At 26.0% G+C, this 6,275-nt stretch overlaps 1 non-coding gene across 1 annotated transcript; it reads left to right on the top strand.

Moving 5' to 3' along the window:
* The first annotated feature begins 3,178 nt into the window (after positions 1-3,178).
* On the top strand, positions 3,179-3,250 carry TRNAN-GUU. Its single transcript has one exon. It is a non-coding gene; the product is annotated as a tRNA-Asn (tRNA).
* Positions 3,251-6,275: the final 3,025 nt, after the last annotated feature.

Here is a 6,275-nt window from a genome sequence, read left to right as displayed (position 1 = left end):
AGCTCCAAGCCTACATATGTGGCTATAGCAAGAATAAGGTGAGTAAGGAAAATCTTACCACTAAGGAGAATGTCTCGTCATAATCTATTCCTTGTATTTGGGTATATCCTTTCACCATTGAAAAGCCTTTTATTTTTTGATTGAACCATCTACCTAGCATTTAATTTTAAAACGATGATGGGGAATTTTGCCATGTTTACTTCTATGTAAATTAGGACCTTATGAAGAGCATTCCCTCGAAAATATATTGAAAGGTTAGCTTACACTACCATTGATCTAAGCATGTCTAGTAAAGTATGATTCTTTTTTTTTTTTTCGCTACACTATTTTTGTTGCAAAGTGGTTGGAATTGTTAACTGCCCACATATTCCTTTCTCCTCACATAGTTTCTGAAATTGATGTAACAAGCATTCATGACCGTTGGGATTGAGTCCTTGGAAATCATGACATGATGTAATAGATAAAGATTCATTTATAAATTTATTTATTTATGTTTCTTAGTTTTTTTTATTATCTCATATGCTTTAATTGGATATTTGAACATACATACCCACATTACTTGCATTGTACATGACTTAAGTGCCTTAACAGTTGCACAAAAGATCCAAGTTATGGGTTCCTTGTAAAGTTTATTAATAGTCCATAGTTGATTTATATATTTAAGTAATCCATTTGAGATTGTAGTGCAGTACCTCCTAATTGGAGGGAGAACTTTTCTTGGTTATTAGGATGATTTTCTCATAGTGAGTGCACGAGTGTATGTGATGCACAATAGATAGGACCTACGATGAATCATGGCGTAAGGTTACCATTTTTCATGATTCACAAAGCTACTATATTGTACGGACTCTCAACCTTGAGAGGATATTGAGTCTATATCAAAGTCAATAGGAAGCTTTGACTTATAAGTAAAACCCCTAAGATGGTTGCATATCCCTATGAATTGGGTCATTATTGATGGAGGCGGGTGACAATAGATATTCTCAATAGATGCACTATGATATCTCATAAATTGAGACAGTGTCCTATTGGGTTATTCAAAGGACATGTGATTTAGAAGACTATGGTTATAACATTTCCTTTAATAGAAATTTGACATATACTCCTTGGAGTTAGAGTATATTAATTGATCACATAATAAGTGAGATCTGTAACTGAAGAATTGGAGAGGTAATCTTGATAGGTGATAGCACTGCGTTGTTAGATTATGACACCAGTTTATGAGGAGTTTGCATACAATGGATAGTAGGTAATGGACCCGAACTTTGTCTTATTGTTATTTACAAAGGGTACTGAAATGTAGTTGATTCTCTATAGTGGGATGTTGAATCAACTTTAGAAATGGATTTTAGGGGAACCAGTACTCCTATGGGTCCAAATGGTCTCTATTTTGATCTCATATACAATGTTGACATGAGTTATGAGTGTTGGATGGATTCTAGGTTCACTTTTGTGTATAAAGGTGTTTTGGTAATTATGCATGGTTGCATAAGGGATAGTAAAAAAGGTCTTTAGATTGGGCTAATTAATTAATTAGATGACCTTATGTGGTTAATTAATAAATTAGGACTTATTTTGGTTTAGATTAAGTAATCCAAGCCCATGTGTTGTACTTCAACCTCTACTTTGTGCATTATAATGATTGAATTTAAAAGTGTTATTAGTTATCATATATATTCTTTGTACTACCAAAAAGGGTACGAAACAACTTTGAAATATAAGAATTGTACAAGAAGACAATTTATGCTATATTTGATATTTGGAAATTTTTAAAGGAAAATGTAAGAAAAAGAAAATAAAGAGAAAAAGTTTAAGAACAAAAAAAGTGAGGCAAAAACAATCCCGTTATGCTATATGTACGAAGGGAGGATGATGACAAAGCAAATGATTGTTTCTTCAAAAAAACTTATTTTTAAAATTGTACAAATTAATTACTTTGCATTTTATTCAATATACTAAGAAACATTATAGTTGATTTTAGGTTTTAGATGGAAATATGAATATAAAACAAAATTAAATTAAACAAAAATTTAAGAAATTGATTAAAAAGAAATTAATGATTACATAATTTATGTAGAATTTGTGAGACAATATGGATTAATCAACAACCACGACAACAATTTTTATTTTATCTGTTTGATTTTTATTTTTATTTTTATTTTTATTTTTTTGAAATATTTTATTAATTAGGTTTTCTAAGACGTCTAGTAAATTAAATCTTGAGAGAAGTCATGCTAATTCGATTTGAGCCCACATTATAAGTATGACTAATTTACATGAGTAATCTTGCCTTTTCAAAATAAATCAACTTCAAGGTAAAAAAATGGTGGGAGTACCAATAACCATGAGTTAAATGTAAAAATAATGTGACTTTTTTCATGCAATCATAATCCATACTGACTATATATGACATGATCTTATACATAGAAAAACTAAACACAATTTGGATTTGGTTTTTCATAGGGAGTTTACACGTATTTTTAAAATGTTGGAGGAGAATAAAGATTTTTAAATAGTATGGTTTACACATGTTTTTAAAATATTGGAGGAAATTAAAGATTTTTAAATGGTATCAAAGATTTAAATTTATAAACATATATGAGAGAATTTTGAGAATTTCCTAACATTTTGATTAAAATATAGCAAAAAGCCTGGTGGATATAAGATTCACAGTGGAAATTTTGGAAGGTGATATTCCCATATATAGTTTTTTCAATGTTTAATTGGATATTAGGGAGTTGATAACCCATTAAAGGGGAAGGTGTCAAGACTTTAACTTTATTTCTAGTACAAACTTTATCTTACATTTAATAAATAAATTAATTTTGATTATCTCATCATCAAGTTTTATTTATTTATAGATATGAAAGTAAAAACTATTCCAAATATTTTTTGGCCTTATATATAGTGGCTCTATTTCATTATATTCCATCCATATCCCAATTCCATTCATTTAACATCCTTTTGGTGTCATTGACATAAGAGATGTCGTTTCTAGTCTATCTATTTCTATATATGGAAAGTTAAAAAATCATCATATAATAATCCAAAAATTGCAATAGAAAAGAAAAGAAAAGAAAAAGGGAGGTTTCCGGGAGTTATGAAGGAAGCTTCGAGCTCATATTGATCATGGGTTGAGAACGGGAATTGAACTCTATGAAATCTAATCTCCAATTGTTCCTTAGTAGCTCAGTGGTAGAGCGGTCAGTTGTTAACCTACCGGTTGTATGTTCGAATCCTACTTGAGGAGGTTTGATTCATTCTGAATTGTTTAATTCAGAATGAAAGGGTTTGCTTTAACTGTTAACTATATATATATATAGTTTTTCAATATTTCTTATATTAATTAATTTTCGTCCTACCTAAAATTTTTGCTCAAATTTTCATTCAATATTTTCATAAAAATTCGACCATAATATTTTTATAATTTCTTATCATTTGAGGAATGAAAATAAGGGTCATGCAAAATTATGATAGATAATCCTTTGATCATTAGGTAAAAATGAAAAAAAAAAAGTCATGTAAAATTATGATAGATTTAATCCTTATATATGTTTAAGAATAAATATAACATGACATTGCTTATTGCAATTTGTATTGTATTTTTCAAATTAGTTAATAGGATTAAATGAGAGATTGGTTAGGGGCGATATCACTTTTAAAACATTTGTCTTGATTTCCTTGAATTTGGGTTTCAGTTTTTTGTCATGCTTTTTTTTTTTTTTTTTTTTGTCTGATATCAAAATGTCGAGAAAAAATTCAATGATGTGATGTTTTTTTTTTTGTCAGATTTAATAAGTCCGCTAAAACCATTATTACCTTCTTCCACTAGAAAAATTACTAACTTTTGGTTTTTGAATGAGAACTTATATAAATAATTATTTGATCCAATTATTTTTACAAAAGATTTAATAATTAATTTTATTTGTATAGTATATAGTTGGTTCGGTATTATGTTTCTGTTTTTACAAAGTCATTGTATGGTACCACTAGGGAGGAAAATATCGAGATATTTCGGCGATATCGGAGCATCTTGACACGATATATGGAAGAGAAATATCGATTCCACGATATTTTATCAATTTATTGTGAATTTCACCTATTTCTCGGGATTTGTTAGCATTTTATCATTTTATCTTCAATATATCACAATAATCCCGAGTCAAAAGGTTTGGCTAGTAATGAGCCAACCATTGGGGCAAGTTTACCCCTTGATGTATAACGTGCACCAAATATATATAAAATTAAATTCATCGTATAAACATAATTTAAAAAAAAAATGTTTTAACGGACAAATTAATTATAATTATTTTATAATTAAATAAATTTTGTTCATCTATTTGAATACCAAAAATATAAAAATTATCGTGATAATTTTCTTCATAGTGTTTTTAATATCATTAATATATTAATTAAGTATTAAAAATTGTACATATATCATCATTTATTTTATATCATTTAATACAATTAAAGTAAATGAATTATAATTTTAATATTAAATATATTTTAAAATTAGACATATTACAATCAAATATCACAAATATTATTATGAATAATATTTGATATAATTTAATAATAAATATATACTTATGAAATTTATAATTTTTTTTATTAGCACATACAATATTATTATCAAATATGATAAATCATATAGTACATATATCAAATTATTTAATAAAATAATTTAAAAATATCATTATACTTCTAATTACATTTTTATGAAGTTTTTCCTTATATTTTTATAAATTTTTATCAATTTTAGGCTTATCGATATTTTTTTTTTCAAAATATCCACAAATATATCTCCGATATATCCGATATATCCGTAAAATCAAAGTACCGATATATCCGTTATTACCGATATTTTCATCTTGGGTACCACTTCAAATTTAAAAATTTTGATAACTTGTTTAAAAAAATATAATATAAAACCTACTATTTATATCAATATTCCTAAATTCTATAAGAGTAATTACTATTTTCATTTATTTAAAAGTTATTTTTATTTTTATGTCCATCAAAAAGCTGTTGTCTCTTTTGTGTTTTGGATCATTCCTAATTTGTTTTATAGAGATTAATTATTATAAAAATAATTATATTCATTCTCAAATGATTAATTAGATAATAAAATTTTAATCCTTATATTAAAATCTTTAAAATTCACTTATTTACTGCATTGGGATTTAGACGGAACTATGAAAAAAAAACAGAATCAAATTAAATAAAAATTTAAGAAATTAATTGTTACATCTTCAAGTTGGCTCATATATATATATATAAGGAATAAAAGTAGTAAAAACATAAAAATAAAAAAATAAAAATTGAAAATAAACTGAAACCATGCTTACTTCAGTGAAACTTTTGCTTTCCATTAATTATAACAGTGAATTTATAAAGAATATTTGAGACAACAGTATGGAATTAATCAACAACAAAGACTTGAAAACTGCCATATTTTCTATTTTATCCGTTTGAAGGTTTTATTTTTATTTTTATTTATTTTTGAAATTTTCTATTAATTAGATTTTCAGTAAATTTTATATGAGATTATACTTTAAATAAATTTTGAGACAGTCATGCTAATTGAATTTGAGCCGAAATTGTAACTATGACTAGTTTATATGAGTAATCTTGCCTCAAAATATATCAACTTCAATGCAAAAATGATGAGAGTGCCAATAACCAGGTGTTATATGTAAAAATAATGTGATTTATTTTCATGCAATCCTAATTTATACTTCATTATATATGACCTGATCTTATACATGGAGAAACTAATCTCAAATGTATATTTGGTTTTTATTATGGAGTTTACACATGTTTTTAAAATATTGGAGGAAATTAAAGATTTTTAAATAGAATCAAAGAATTAAATTTATATAGGGGCATGTAAAGAAGATAACTTTGAAAACTTCTTAATATTCCCATAAAAAATTACATCTGGTGGATATAAGGTTGAAAGTGGAAATTTCTGAAGTTGAAATTCCCATATATATTCTTTTCAATCTTTCGTATTTTCTATATATATATATTCAATGTTTAGTATTTTACTAAGAATTTTTTACAAAAAGATTTAAAAGGTGAAATGTCTAAAACTCATTGTATCTTTTAACTATATATGTATGTTAATTTATACATATATATTATCTTTTATAGAATTTTTCAATATTTTTTATTTTGATTAATTGTACCAATATTTTTATAATTTCTTATTGGAGGAATGAAAATAAGGATACTGCAGAATTATGATAGATAAATTTCCTATCATTGGAGGT

Source organism: Vitis riparia, chromosome 16 (genome assembly GCF_004353265.1).
Source record: "Vitis riparia cultivar Riparia Gloire de Montpellier isolate 1030 chromosome 16, EGFV_Vit.rip_1.0, whole genome shotgun sequence".
In the NCBI taxonomy this organism is placed as follows: Eukaryota; Viridiplantae; Streptophyta; class Magnoliopsida; order Vitales; family Vitaceae; genus Vitis; species Vitis riparia.
The sequence above is the reverse complement of the archived record's forward strand: the minus strand, read 5'-3'. Positions and strand labels throughout refer to the sequence as shown.